The following is a 16009-nucleotide window of genomic DNA, read 5'->3' on the forward strand; positions in this document are numbered from 1 at the left end:
GAAAGTTTTTAAATACTTGTATTTAATTGCTTTGTGATTTGATTTCCATTTTACTTTTATTCCGCACTATTGCAAAATCAAACAAAGTTATATATTTATAGTGGAACTGTTCTTAAAATTGAAAAAAAGCCAGAATTCCATTCAACTCCCCCTTCTGTAATTCTTGTTTAGATTGTTTGGGAATAACACAACTCATAAGCTTCATCATAGCCCATAAGGCTCCACCTGATGCTGCATCGAGCATATGTCTAGACTGTGCTCCCAAACTATTATAAAAGTAGTTGATAATCATCCAGTCATGCATCCCATGAAGAGGACACTTCCTAAGCATTTCCCTGTAATGCTCCCAAGCCTCACACAAAGATTCTCCTGATTGCTGCGCAAATTCAGTAAGAGTGTTTCTGATTGCAGTTGTCTTTGCCATATGGAAGAATTTAGTAAGAAAATTTGGAGCGAGATCTTCCCAAGTAGTGATAGAACCTGATGGTATAGAATGCAACCAGCACTTAGCTTTATCCCTTAGAGTGAATGGGAAAAGCCTCAGCTTAACAACATATTCAGAAACATTGTTGAATTTGAAAGTGTCGCACATCTCGATGAAATCTCTAATGTGCATGTTGGGATCTTACGTTGGAGAACCCCCAAAATGGACTGAATTCTGCACCATCTGAATTATGCTAACCTTGATTTCAAAAGTATTAAACGCGATGGCTGGTCTGACAATGCTAGATTGAATGTCATTGATCTTCGGTTGAGAGTAATCCATCAATGCTTTCGGATTTGCTAATGGTTCTCCCATTGCAACGATCGCTTCTTCACCTTTCTCAACTTCTGCAAAAACTACTTCAACTTCTTCCAGTGTTTCTTTACGAGATTGGGAACGCGTTCTCATACACGCCCTCTAGAGTACCTGAAACACCAACAAAGTAAACAAGTAAAATATCTGAGTAAGTGAACTTTAACGATCACTGTTATCAAGCACATAAACTAAAAATTAACACCGAGTTCCCGACAGCGGTGCCAAAAACTTGTTAGGGTGAAAACACACACTAAATTACACGCAAGTATACGCGTTTACAAGTAGTATAAGATATAGATCAGATTTGTTCCCACTGAGACTCTTTTTAGTTAACTTGAGATTATGCACCTATGCAACAATGGTATAGCTATCGTTCAATCTAAGACAATAACAAGTTGAGATTTTTATAACTAAAATTAACTAACATACAATTAACTAAGAGATTAAAAAGTGATTAATTTAACTATACAAGATAAACATGGGATTCTAACTTTATTACTACTTCATTCAAAGTCATTGTTCTTAACCTTAGCATGCAATGGTACTGACAACTAATCAAATAACACGAAACTAGTAAACGCCAACTTTCATTGTACGAATACCGTACTATCTGACATCTACAAAAGAGATAGAAGCTTAATAGACACCAATTATATTAAGACCCTATATGTCTATAGAATTTGACAACATAAAGGTTTAATGTGCAAGTTATCTATCGTGATTACATAGGGCAAGTAAGATGGTTAAAATTACCTACAAATCATGCATAATAAATACATGAACCTATGCTAGCATGGCAAGTTCTAAATCTCTATATTCACTGTCACTTCAATAGAGATTAACACGCTATCTTATATGTTAACTACGCACATAAGATGAATAAGCACAACCAATACTAGGATATCAATTAATAACCACACACCATGATATTGAAACAAATTAACTATAGAAATCCATAAGTAAATCAGTTAGAACCCCACAATAACGATTAGTTCATAACCGAACTCATGGTCACCATGGGTTCCAATGAAAACATGATAATAAATAATATAAGAGTACTATGTCTGAAATAACTGAATAGTAGTGACAAAGTACGTTAACGAGAGTATTAGGTTCAAACAACAAAGAAAACAAGCATCCAAGATTACAACTTAAGCAAAGAATCAAAAGTAAAAATAAGATCTTATTCTCCTTCGTTGCATTGTGCTATTAGGTCTTCTGACTGCTCTCTTGTAATAACCCCAATTTTTGGAATTTTTGAAACCCTTATGAATAGTGTTTTGCTGATTATGGTGAATAAGAAAACTTTTCATGCCACGCTATGTAGGGGTTCTTTTATTGATCTTCCGGGATATTATTAGTACTATATGTGGTATATAAGTCCATGTAAAGATCGTCAGAATCCAAATCCGAACACTTTGATTTTTCCCGAAAATCCACCAGATACCGAATGAATTTAGTATAAGGTAACAGGATAAAAAGGATTTAAACTCAAGGATTTTTAGAGAGGATCATAAAAGGAATATAATGTATTGAGAAATGTTAAGGGAACCCAAGTAATAAGATCCCGGGTATGATCCCTCAAACGATAAATGAAAACAAAAGTTAAGCGAACCGTATAACAGATCAGCGGTCATTAGCCAAGTAATTAGAAGATAATCAAAGAGGTTAGTGGGGATGATGTCATCAAACCAATAAGAATAGGACAAAGGTGGGAGGGTGACATCACATGGTGACATAAGCATGACCAAAGCAAAGTGTGTTGTTGGTTGATTTAGAACCACACAAAAGTTACCATGGTAAAAGGTAATAAAACAAAACAACACAAATCAAAAGCAACCAACCAATCCAAAACATTTCTTTTTCACCAAAAACACAAAGTTATTTCACTTTCTTCATCAAGCTCTCGGCTTTCCTTCATTTTCAAGGAGAAAAAAATCAAAATCCAAGATCCAAGCATTGTTAAATCATGAGGTAATTATCCAAGGTTCCTTATACATAGATATAGCTATCTCATGAATATAAGCTTCAATTTCCATCACAATCTCTTCCTAAAAATCATGGAAGAAGAGGGTGAATAGTGTTTTTCAAGAGCATAAATTTTTGTTCTTGAATTTTTGTTTAGATTAAGCTTGGATAAGGACTTTCAAGGGTGATTCCAAGCTAATTAGTTACTCCCACTCACAAGGAAGGTATAATCTCTTAACTTAGCTTTGTTATTGAATGTTAAAAGCATAATATAAGTATTATAGTTTATGAAAGGCTTGATTGTTGTGTATGTAGAGATTAGTTGGTTTTGTGGTGTTTTTGGAGTTGTAAATCTTGATAATTAGTTAAAGAACTTAAGTAAGCTTTTAGTTCATGATTGGGAAGTAGTATAAGTTGATAATATTGAGTTGCTGGGGCTGTTATGGTGAATTATGGATGGAGTTTGGTTGTTATGTTGATTGTGGGTTGATTATGGGTTGATTTGGAGTGGTATAAATTTGGGTAATCGCGTAAACATAGCCGTCGTAATGCCCGATTTACCGTAGACTGTTTTTGTTCTTAACATCAGAACCCTTTAACTCACTGTTAGGTTTTGACCATTGCCATTTTTAGATAGTTCATGTTACGAGTTTCATTTTGATATGTGGTACACTTGAATCCGATGTACGGTTTAGGAGAAACGACCGTTTTAAGTAACGGCATTTCGCAACCGAACCATTACCCCTCGCCTTACTTTGAACCTTGGTTAAGGACTTTAAATGACTAATTGGGGTTTGAAACAATTATGTTATGTGGATTAGACAGTTGGTAAGGTACTCGCGAAAGAATCGTTTTAAAACTCTTAATGGTTAATTTATTAAAAATGGTGGAGCCGAGGGTACTCGAACGACTTAGGTGATTCGTTAAGCGTATGAGTGACCATAAGCAAACGTTAGGGTTCAATTGGTTAAAGTCTAGTTTCTTAAGCGACTGGGGTCTAATTCCAACTTATTTTGTTGTTCATAGGTTATCGGACTCACTCTAAGCTTAAGTCTATCCGGGAGCACTCAGGCAAGTTTTCTACCCGTTATACTGTTATTGTGATGTATATATGTATATGCATTATCTTGTGATAGATGCATGATGGTTAATTAGCAAATTCTTGCGATATATTGTAGCATGTGATATGGTATATATGCATGCCTGTTTCGTAATCTTGATACATATATCTGTTGATTCAGTTGATAATACCTATGCTAGAGATAAGCGGTAATTTGCATATACCCTTAGTATAGGGGACCCAAAGGTGAACATTTTTCTAAAACCGGGAGCACGAATATAATATATATATTTATATATATATATGAATAGTTTTTAAAACTATGAATCAAATAAGGTTTATTCGATAACTTTATTTTGTTAATGAATATTATTTTGAATATTCATTCGAGGGCTTATGACCCCGTTTATTTTATTATTGAATATTATTTTGAATATTCATTCAAGGGCTTATGACTCCATTTATTTTATTATTGAATATTATTTTGAATATTCATTTGAGAGCTTATGACTTCGTTTATTTTATTTAATGAATATTATTTTGAATATTCATTCGAGGGCTTATGACTCCGTTTATTTTATTTAATGAATATTATTTTGAATATTCATTCGAGGACTTATGACTCCGATTAATTACTAATTATTATTCTTTATTTTATTAAGGAATAATGTGTCGATAATCAAACTCACTTTTGATTATTCAAATAAAGATAGTACTTTCGTATAAGTATATCTTTGGTTATTTAATATTCATTGCAAGTATAAGTTTTAAAACTTCTACTTCAATTATTTTTATAAAGATTATTCTTTATGGGAATATTATTTAAATAATAATATTCAGATATTTTCTAATATATTGGGACTAATTTATTTTACTAAATCAGCATCACTCCAAACATTCTTAAAAATGTTTTCGAGTCTTCGAAATGATTTTAAAGGTTAGGGCGGATCCCAAAACTCATTTTGATATTTAAGATCCTCCTTTCGAAAGGGATTTAAATACTCGCTCAAAACCTGAGGGATCTGGCTCTGTGGTGTGTTTCATATTCGCAACAAGGTTGCTGTTTTGATAAAAGAGTTTTTGATTACTTACCCAACGCTCGGGAAGTAAAATTCTTGGAACAAGTTAATCCATTAACAGGCACCGCCTGGGAAATATCGGTGAGTTTTCCTTTCCAACTAGATACGACTTCTTGGTGGAGCCGTATCAACAAGTTTCTACTTGGGGAAATGGGGGACGAGCTTTACGTTTCAGAGTCATGGATTTCATCTGAACTAGGAGTGGTGTAAGTGGTCGAGTGGCGCCGGCCCAACCTTATTATATTGGCCCAAATGGCCTGGAAGTTCCGCTAAGACGGTCCATTCCTTAGGAGTCCAGTGTTCGGTTGACAAGTAAATCCGACAGGTTCTCCTCTACATGTAGAAAATGGTGGGGTTGCACTACTACGAATGATCATCGTAAGTGGTCTTCCTGGCGCGGCAAACTCCCGTAATGAGTTCATCATCCAATTGGATATTTCTGCAACACTACCCAGAGCACTTCGATAGAAAGGCTACGGTTGGGCGATTGTTGAGTGTTGGCAGGGTCGAGTTTTCAAAATGATGTTTGCATCAAATGAAGTATCTCGTAACTTCATTTTATTTTGATGATATTTTAAAGATAGATTCTATACAAGTTTTGTCTTGTAGCTTAATCTATGGGAGGAACTATTTATACATTGAACGGTGGTAGTTCAAGTAGTATTCGGAAAAGATATAAGTATATTGGAGTATCTTGTAACTTCATCTTTTAAACTTATATCTAGTAAATGATTATGTTGTGCATGTTAAAGATTTTCAGAAAAACGTTGAGATAAGGTTAGATATATGAGATCACCTTGCAATGATATTTTTATACAGTTATAAACTGGTACTCTGTGTATATTATACATGTTAGAGGATTTCAAAGATTGTGAAAAGTATATATGTATATATATATTAAATATTTTGCGACTTGGTCGCGTTAAGATATCAGCTTGGTTCGTTCTTCTTGACCAAGACTTTCATGAGTACTATGAGAATGCTCATATATTGTTAATTATTATACATATTATTTTGGTGGGCTTGTTGCTCACACTTGCTTTCTTCTTTCATCACACAACATCAGATAGACAAGATGAACAGGACCAAGCTCCCAATTCGCGAGCGGATAGGAAACGTTCCTTAGTTTCCTATAGGCGTTGATGTCGTTGTAGCTGAGGTAGGAACTACCAATAGGCTAGGCTTTCAACTTTTGATGTACCAGATTTATGTATATTTATGAATTGTAATAATGGCAAAGAAATGTAAATTTATTCAGAAACCCTTTTGAGGTGTAATGGCTTATAATTGTGGAATAAAATGACTTGTGTTATTTTTGGTAATCATCTCTGGGACTATAACTTGTGGTGTGTGTATATTATTGGGTCACAGTACGCAGCAGTTGGTTGATTGTTAAGATTAAGTATTATTAAGGGAAATGGAACTCGTGACGACCCAGATCCCCGACCCCGGATCTGGGGGTGTTACAGAAATGGTATCAGAGCGAAGCGTTATAAACCTCAGAGATGATGTGACGTTAAGATAATAAGTTCACTAAGATAATAAGAACTCTTGCCAAGTTTATAGTCGGACTACCTAACGTAGTACTGACAGTTAAAACCCTTATGGGAACCCTTATAAATATCGTGATAGAAGTATAGTTCGTTATCGTATATGGTAGCGGGACTCCGAACCCTGAGGTTGAGGAGCAACAACGCGATGATGTTTTATTAGTTATTGGAGATCATATTGTGGATCCGATTTAGAGCGTCCTAACACGGAACCGGATGATGTTCATATTGAGGATGTAGCGGTTGAGGATGTTGTCCTAGAACGGATTATCGCTGAGAAGGATTCCTGTGAAGGATCCTAACAAGAATGAATAAAGGACCACTGAGGAATTGATGACCATGGTTAGGGCAACTACCAGAGGTAGGATTGGTCGGTCACTACCAGAGGTTCGTTCAAGTTTGTTAAGATAGTAGCCCCTTTAACGCGGCTTACTTATAAGACTGAGAAGTTTGAATGGACAGAGAAATGCGAGAACAACTTTTAAGAACTGAAGCAAAGATTGGTGACGACCCCTATGATGGCATTGCCGGATGGAAAAGAAGATTTTGTGATCTATAGTGACGCTTCGCATAAGGAATTAAGGTGCTTCTTATACAGTACATCAAGGTAATCGTGTACGCGTCAAGACAATTAAGGGAATATAAAATCTGATATCCCCACCCATGAGCTTGAGCTCGTGGCAATAGTTTTGCCCTAAAGATTGGAGGCACTACTTGTATGGAGAGAAGTGCGAGATTTACCTAAGCCATAAGTGCTCTAGTACATTTTCCCGTAGAAAGAGCTCAACATTCGCCAGAGGAGACGGTTAGAGCTAATCAAGAATTATGATTGGGAGATTCTTTATCATTCGGGGAAAGCGTGGCTGATGCCCTTAGTAAAAAGGAGAGACTCAAGATGATAATATCTTTGGGAGAGTTTATAAGAGATTTTGAGAAAATGGAAATAGAAGTGAAGGTAACCGGAGCTAGTACCGAAAAGCTGTTTGAGATTGCAATACAGCCCGAATTATTGGAAAAGAACCTATTGTGCCAGAAAAAGTGATGAATAAAGGCTGAGAGCCAACACTTAGATAAAAGATTAATACCGAGAAAGATGATAAGGGAATAATGAGGTATTCCTACAGAATTTGGGTTCCAAATGTTCAAGAGCTTAAAGATGAAATCTTAGATGAAAGCTAGTTTGAGGAATAAGATTTAGAGCAAACCCTGAACGTGATAGTCAGGGAGGTCGCCATCAAGATAGAAGGAACCCATAACATAATGGAGTGGAAAATGAGGATTTTAACGTATAAGATAACCCCAAGTATGGGAGAAGGATGAAACATTTCATACTAAGGAAACAGAAAGTCGATTAAGGAAAGGAGACCCGAGACGGTACTCCTATACGGTAATTCATGGACCTGTCTAAAAAGAACTTAGACTATTATCCCCAACCACCACCTTGAGGAAACAATGCGGTAGGAAATTCTTTTAGGACCTTTAAGTCGCTAAGCTCTCATAGTTTCAAGGAACAAGCTGACCAATTCGAGGCAAGAGCCTGGCTAAAGGAAATACATGAATCATTTGAGATTCTAAATGATTGACGAATCACAAAAGACTGTTTTTGTCACTTACCCTCCTAAGAGAGAGGCCAGCCGCTGGTGAAAGGCCAGGGAAGGCACGGAGTAAGAGATTATAATAAACTGATTAAAGTTCAGTCAATTGTTTTCGGGAAAGTAATTTCCAAGGTTATGGAGAGAGTGTAAAAGCTTTAGAGCTAGAACAAAGGCGGACGAGTATGATTAAATATGAAGCTAAGTTGTAAAAGTTGTCAAGATTCGTTCTGATGACAAGAATCCCAGAACGATGTGATGTTTGAAGTCAATGATTAGTGGGTTCATGAAAAAAAATGATAAGAGAAAGGAAAATAAAAAGAAACTGAAGTGGAAAGGAATATAAAGGCAATAGAGTTTGAGGAATGATAAGGGAGTTGGGTATGAGGAAACCCTAAAGACTCGTACCAATAGAAATAGAAAAGTACGTAATCGTCAGGATGAGGGTGATTCACCATGAGTTAAAGTTGATGATTGAAGGAATAAGAGATACATATATTTTATCCCCTGTAAGTTGGGAGGATTCAAGGAAACCTTGAGATAGTTCGAAGGATAAATAATGAGACGCGGATAGACTGAGGAGACAAGGAAGTAAGAAATTAGGAAAATTGGATGAAGGAATTGACCTTCAAGAATGTGAAGTGTAAGACCGGTGGCTTGATACCCAGAAAGGGAGACGCCAGGTATGAAAGATATCCCAACATTGAGATGACTGTTGAGATAAACAACAAAAGTAAATAAGGAATTATTAAGAAGAAGTTCACGTTGAACACGACCAATATCTTCCAGAACATCCTTGTTATCGTTACCAAGTTAGGCAAGGAAAGCGGATAACCATTGTTATCTTTTGAAGGCCATATGGGTTTACCTCAGTTTGAATAAGGATGCTATTGTGAAATTGGTATAGACTATCGAGGTGGGAATGATTGGATAAGATAATCTATCAAGGATATATGACTTGATTTATCCATGGAAGGATGCAAGTACCTTTTTAAAGGTGGAATTAAGGATATAACTTCGATAACTTAAGATGAATCCTAGGGGAATGGATAAAGGTTGGCATTCCACCCTTAATAGGGATGGTATGAGTTTTGACAGTATGAATTGGAAAGGATTAAGGTAATAACGACCTTTAAAGATCAGTAGAGAAATTTTTCAGAGGTACATAGACAATGGTTCTAGTATTAGTAAATGATATTTTGATATGCCCTGTATCTAGGGAATACAGAAGGAATGATTCAAGGATAACCTTAGAGGTTTTACAAGGAGAATGGTACTATTCAAAGTTCTCAAGAATAGAAATTTTGATAGAGGAATTGTGACGTAATTATAATAATGCCAAGTGGGGCACATGTTAAACCATGAGAAAGTATAGATTGAACCAACGGAGGTCAGAACTGTCAAAGTAAGAAGGACCCAAGATAAAAGACGTCCTAAGAATGATCGAGAGTCAGTTATGGCAATGTTCACATCTAAAGACTAAGGCAATGACTTATGGAAAAATGGTGAATTTTTTTTTCTCTCACCAGGACTTAAGAGAAGCATTTTCACATAAGCAGTGATTGAAGTGAGGTAGAAAATTTAGTTGGAGGTGGTTAAAAAGACATTGATTTTAAGGAAATTTTACTATCAGGAAAGGCCAAAGAGGTGGCCGACACTTTAAATGTAAAAGGATAATTATAGGCACTGGTGCCAGATGAATACAGTGATGATGGTTGAAGCCGTGAAGGTTGTATTATGGTTTGGAAGATTGACATTCCTTCTGATGACTGTGCAATACCCAACCGTAATAGTAGTTTGGTAAAGGTTTAATTTGTATAATCGCCATGAGCGGGCTATCTATCTTAGAAGGAACTACCCTGAGGATAATCCAGGACCATGTTTCAAAAAGGACTAAACGAACCTTTGAGTTAAGTCTTCTATTGAAGGTATATGATTAAGAATGGTATTAACCTGCTATCGTTGCTTTGATTGAAACTCTTCTGCAATTTTATATGTTTCATGTCATATATGTACATCAGGATCTAGAGTGTTCTTCATAAATCATGAATGGTAATTATGTTACCTCCTTAGGAGAATTCTATACGACATGTATGGACTCCATATGGTTAGATATTAAGATTTCATGGAAAGTGAATTACGACAGTAGATCAGTGGTGGACCATAGTAATGCAGCAATGATTCTGCGAGTAATGAGTCGATTACAACCATGAGAGTTGTATTGGAATGGATGTTGAGATTGAGTACCACTAATCGGGTCGTGGTGGTGTATAAGTTATCATTGATAGACTAATTAAGTAGATTATCTACCTATTGAATACTTATTCCTTCTTATCAATAGAGAGTCGTATTACTATACGAGGAAGGTTGCAGTGCAAGCATAGTATTCTAGTAACGATGATGTCTAGAATGAGATCCCAGATTCGATTTTTGATGTCGAGGGAGTTTCAAAGGTGATTGTGTATAAGCTCGAGGAAGAGCATGGGTCCATAGAATGATGGACGGAATAGCAAAAATATTTAGGCATGTGAAATACGATGCGATAATACTTGATGTTGATATATATACGTATATGATTTGTTCTCCTATGACAAACCTCTATAGTTCAGGGGTAGATTCCAAGCCAGATATTTTGTGGCAGTATATTTTATATATATACAATTCTCTTCAATTCGTTCTTTTCTTTTCTTTTCATTTCATATAAGCTGAGAAGAACAACCCTTCCAGAAGGGGAGGTATTGCCGAATGACTATCTATCTGTGTGATAGAAGCCTAGTAGGATACCACATGTTGTTTAATTGCTTGTCAAGTACTAAAGGCTGGCCACCTTTTGTACTAACTATACGATATAACAAGTGTTCATATCATAGTAATCTCTCAATAAATTCTTTTACTTCTATATGAAGGACCAAGCTTTCGAAAATGGAAGCAGCTAAAGGAAGTAGTATCAGTACGGTGGTATTCCGATTCTAACGCGTTCGTGATACTAAGGTTGACGTGGTTATTAAAAGGTTATAGAATGCTAATGAGCAAAAGTGTAACCAGTATAGTATTATGTACGGAAGATAGTAACAACTACGAACTGGAAAAGAATGGGTAGTGAGAAGCAAAGGCTATAATGCTAGAAGCTATGATGAGAGCCGGTGCAATAGACTTGAAAGAATTTGGAATGATCACTTAACGCGGATTAAGTTATCTCACGATAATCGATCGTATGTCAGTATCGAGATGTCATCTTATGAGATCTTTGAGGGAAGACAATGTCGATCTCCCTTATGTTAGGATGAAGTTGTAGAGCGCAAGATGCTCGGACCAGCAGTGGTCCAAAGGACCAAGAATATAATAGATCTAATCAGGGGACGGCTGGGAGTAGCCCAAGATGGACATAAGAAGTATGCTGATTTGACAATGAAAGGACAAATAGTATGAAGGAGGGAACCTTGTATTGTTAAAAGTATTCTCTTAAAAAAAGGAATTGATGAGGGTTGGAAAGAAAGGAAAGTTTAAGTCCATGAATTGTTGGACCCTTGGATATATTAAGACGTATTGGGAAGTTAGCATATGAGCTATCCCTACCCCCGAACATGTAGCAAATTCATAACGTGTTCCACGTATTAAAGTTAAGGAAGTGTAATTCGGATGCCAGATAAATAGGGGCATATGAGTGTATAGACATGCAACCAGACGTAACCTATATGGAGTAACCAGGAAGGGTTATAGATTGAAAAAGGAACAAGTGCTTAGGAGAAGGGTTATCAAACTATTCAGAGTTTGATGGAAGAACCACAATATGGGAAAATTTACTTGAGAGTTAGAAAGTGCAATGCTAAGAAAGTATCCCTATTCAATTTCTATCTGATTCCGGGATGGAATCCTATTAAGGAGGGGAGACTGTAATAACCCCAATTTTTGGAATTTTTGAAACCCTTATGAATAGTGTTTTGCTGATTATGCTGAATAAGAAAACTTTTCATGCCACACTATCTAGGGGTTCTTTTATTGATCTTCTGGGATATTATTAGTACTCTATGTGGTATATAAGTGTATGTAAAGATCGTCAGAATCCAAATCCGAACACTTTAGTATAAGGTAACAGGATAAAAAGGATATAACTCAAGGATTTTAAGAGAGGATCATAAAAGGAATATAATGTATTGAGAAAGGTTAAGGGAACCCACGTAATAAGATCCCGGGTATGATCCCTCAAACGATAAACGAAAACGAAAGTTAAGCGAACCGTATAACAAATCAGCGGTCATTAACCAAGTAATTAGAAGCTAATCAAAGAGGTTAGTGGAAATGATGTCATCAAACCAATAAGAAGAGGACAAAGGTGGGAGGGTGACATCACATGGTGATATAAGCATGACCAAAGCAAAGTGTGTTGTTGGTTGATTTAGAACCACACAAAAGTTACCATGGTAAAAGGTAATAAAACAAAACAAAACAAATCAAAAGCAACCAACCAAGCCAAAACATTTCATTTTCACCAAAAACACAAAGTTATTTCACTTTCTTCATCAAGCTCTCGGCTTTCCTTCATTTTCAAGGAGAAAAAAATCAAAATCCAAGATCCAAGAATCGTTAAATCATGAGGTAATTATCCAAGGTTCCTTATACATAGATATAGCTATCCCATGAATCTAAGCTTCAATTTCCTTCACAATCTCTTCCTAAAAATCATGGAAGAAGAGGGTGAATAGTGTTTTTCAAGAACTTAAATTTTTGTTCTTGAATTTTTGTTTAGATTAAGCTTGGATAAGGACTTTCAAGGGTGATTCCAAGCTAATTAGTTACTCCCACTCACAAGGAAGGTATAATCTCTTAACCTAGATTTGTTATTGAATGTTAAGAGCATAATATAAGTATTATAGTTTATGAGAGGCTTGATTGTTGTGTATGTAGAGATTAGTTGGTTTTGTGGTGTTTTTGGAGTTGTAAATCTTGATAATTAGTTAAAGAACTTAAGTAAGCTTTTAGTTCATGATTAGGAAGTAGTATAAGTTGATAATATTGAGTTGTTGGGGCTGTTATGGTAAAGTATGGATGGAGTTTGGTTGTGATGTTTATTGTGGGTTGATTATGGGTTGATTTGGAGTGGTATAAATTTGGGTAATCGCGTAAACATAGCCGTCGTAATGCCCGATTTACCATTGACTGTTTTTGTTCTTAACATCAGAACCCTTTAACTCACTGTTAGGTTTTGACCATTGCATTTAGATAGTTCATGTTACGAGCTTCGTTTTGATATGTGGTACGCTTGAATCCGATGTACGGTTTAGGAGAAACGACCGTTTTAAGTAACGGCGTTTCGCGACCGAACCATTACCCCTCGCCTTACTTTGAACCTTGGTTAAGGACTTTAAATGACTAATTGGGGTATGAAACAATTATGTTAAGTGGATTAGGCAGTTGGTAAGGTACTCGCGAAAGAATCGTTTTAAAACTCTTAATGGTTAATTTATTAAAAATGGTGGAGCCGAGGGTACTCGAACGACTTAGGTGATTCGTTAAGCGTAGGAGTGACCATAAGCAAACGTTAGGGTTCAATTGGTTAAAGTCTAGTTTCTTAAGCGACTGAGGTCTAATTCCAACTTATGTTGCTATTCATAGGTTATCGGACCCACTCTAAGCTTAAGTCTATCCGGGAGCACTCAGGCAAGTTTTCTACCCGTTATACTGTTATTGTGATGTATATATGTATATGCATTATCTTGTGATAGATGCATGATGGTTAATTAGCAAATTCTTGCGATATATTATAGCATGTGATATGGTATATATGCATGCCTGTTTCGTAATCTTGATACATATATCTGTTGATTCAGTTGATAATATCTATGCTAGAGACAAGCGGTAATTTGCATATACCCTTAGTATAGGGGACCCAAAGGTGAACGTTTTTCTAAATCTTGGAGTCGATTCTCCCGAGTATACTATATATATTTATATATATATATATGAATAGTTTTTAAAACTATGAATCAAATAAGGTTTATTCGATAAATTTATTTTATTAATGAATATTATTTTGAATATTCATTCGAGGGCTTATGACCCCGTTTATTTTATTATTGAATATTGTTTTGAATATTCATTCGAGGGCTTATGACTCCGTTTATTTTATTATTAAATATTATTTTGAATATTCATTCGAGAGCTTATGACTCCGTTTATTTTATTTAATGAATATTATTTTTAATATTCATTCGAGGGCTTATGACTCCGTTTATTTTTTTTAATGAATATTATTTTGAATATTCATTCGAGGACTTATGACTCCGATTAATTACTAATTATTATTCTTTATTTTAATAAGGAATAATGTGTCGATAATCAAACTCACTTTTGATTATTCAAATAAAGATAGTACTTTCGTATAAGTATATCTTTGGTTATTTAATATTCATTGCAAGTATTAGTTTTAAAACTTCTACTTCAAATATTTTTATAAAGATTATTTTTTATGAGAATATTATTTAAATAATAATATCCAGATATTTTCTAATATATTGGGACTGATTTATTTTACTAAATCAGCATCACTCCAAACATTCTTAAAAATGTTTTCGAGTCTTCGAAATGATTTTAAAGGTTAGGGCGGATCCCAAAACTCATTTTTATATTTAAGATCCACCTTTCGAAGGGGATTTAAATACTCGCTCAAAACCTGAGGGATTCGGCTCTGTGGTGTGTTTCATATTCGCAACAAGGTTGCTGTTTTGATAAAAGAGTTTTTGATTACTTACCCAACGCTCGGGAAGTAAAATTCTTGGAACAAGTTAATCCATTAACAGGCACCGCCTGGAAAATATCGGTGAGTTTTCCTTTCCAACTAGATACGACTTCTTGGTGGAGCCGTATCAACAAGTTTCTACTTGGGGAAAGGGGGCGCGAGCTTTACGTTTCAGAGTCATGGATTTCATCTGAACTAGGAGTGGCGTAAGTGGTCGAGTGGCGCCGGCCCAGCCTTATTATATTGGCCCAAATAGCCTGGAAGTTCTGCTAAGACGGTCCATTCCTTAGGAGTCCAGTGTTCGGTTGACAAGTAAACCTGACAGGTTCTCCTCTACATGTAGAAAATGGTGGGGTTGCACTACTACGACTGATCATCGTAAGTGGTCTTCCTGGCGCGGAAAACTCTCGTAATGAGTTCATCATCCAATTGGATATTTTTGCAACACTACCCAGAGCACTTCGATAGAAAGGCTACGGTTGGACGATTGTTGAGTGTTGGCAGGGTCGAGTTTTTAAAATGATGTTTGCATCAAATGAAGTATCTCGTAACTTCATTTTATTTTGATGATATTTTAAAGATTGATTCTATACAAGTTTTGTCTTGTAGCTTAATATATGGGAGGAACTATTTATACATTGAACGGTGGTAGTTCAAATAGTATTCAAAAAAGATATAAGTATATTGGAGTATCTTGTAACTTCATCTTTTAAACTTATATCTAGTAAATGATTATCTTGTGCATGTTAAAGATTTTCAGAAAAACATTGAGACAAGGTTAGATATATGAGATCACCTTGCAAAGATATTTTTATACAGTTATAAACTGGAACTCTGTGTGTATTATACATGTCAGAGGATTTCAAAGATTGTGAAAAGTATATATGTATATATATATTGAATATTTTGCGACTTGGTCGCGTTAAGATATCAGCTTGGTTCATTTCTTCTTGACCAAGACTTTTATGAGTACTATGAGAATGCTCATATATTGTTAATTATTATACATATTATTTTGGTGGGCTTGTTGCTCACCCTTGCTTTCTTCTTTCATCACACAACATCAGATAGACAAGATGAACGGGACCAAGCTCCCAATTCGTGAGCGAATAGGAAACGTTCCGCAGTTTCCTATAGGCGTTGATGTCGCTATAGCTGAGGTAGGAACTACCAATAGGCTAGTCTTTCAACTTTTGATGTACCAGATTTATGTATATTTATGAAT

The 16009-nt window shown here is 35.6% G+C and overlaps 1 non-coding gene across 1 annotated transcript; it reads left to right on the forward strand.

The window, feature by feature from the left end:
- Positions 1–302: 302 nt before the first annotated feature.
- LOC141723164 (small nucleolar RNA R71) lies at positions 303–409 on the forward strand. Its single transcript, XR_012576153.1, has one exon. It is a non-coding gene; the product is annotated as a small nucleolar RNA R71 (small nucleolar RNA).
- The last annotated feature ends 15600 nt before the right edge of the window (positions 410–16009 follow it).

This window comes from Apium graveolens, chromosome 4, assembly GCF_009905375.1.
Source record: "Apium graveolens cultivar Ventura chromosome 4, ASM990537v1, whole genome shotgun sequence".
In the NCBI taxonomy this organism is placed as follows: domain Eukaryota; kingdom Viridiplantae; phylum Streptophyta; class Magnoliopsida; order Apiales; family Apiaceae; genus Apium; species Apium graveolens.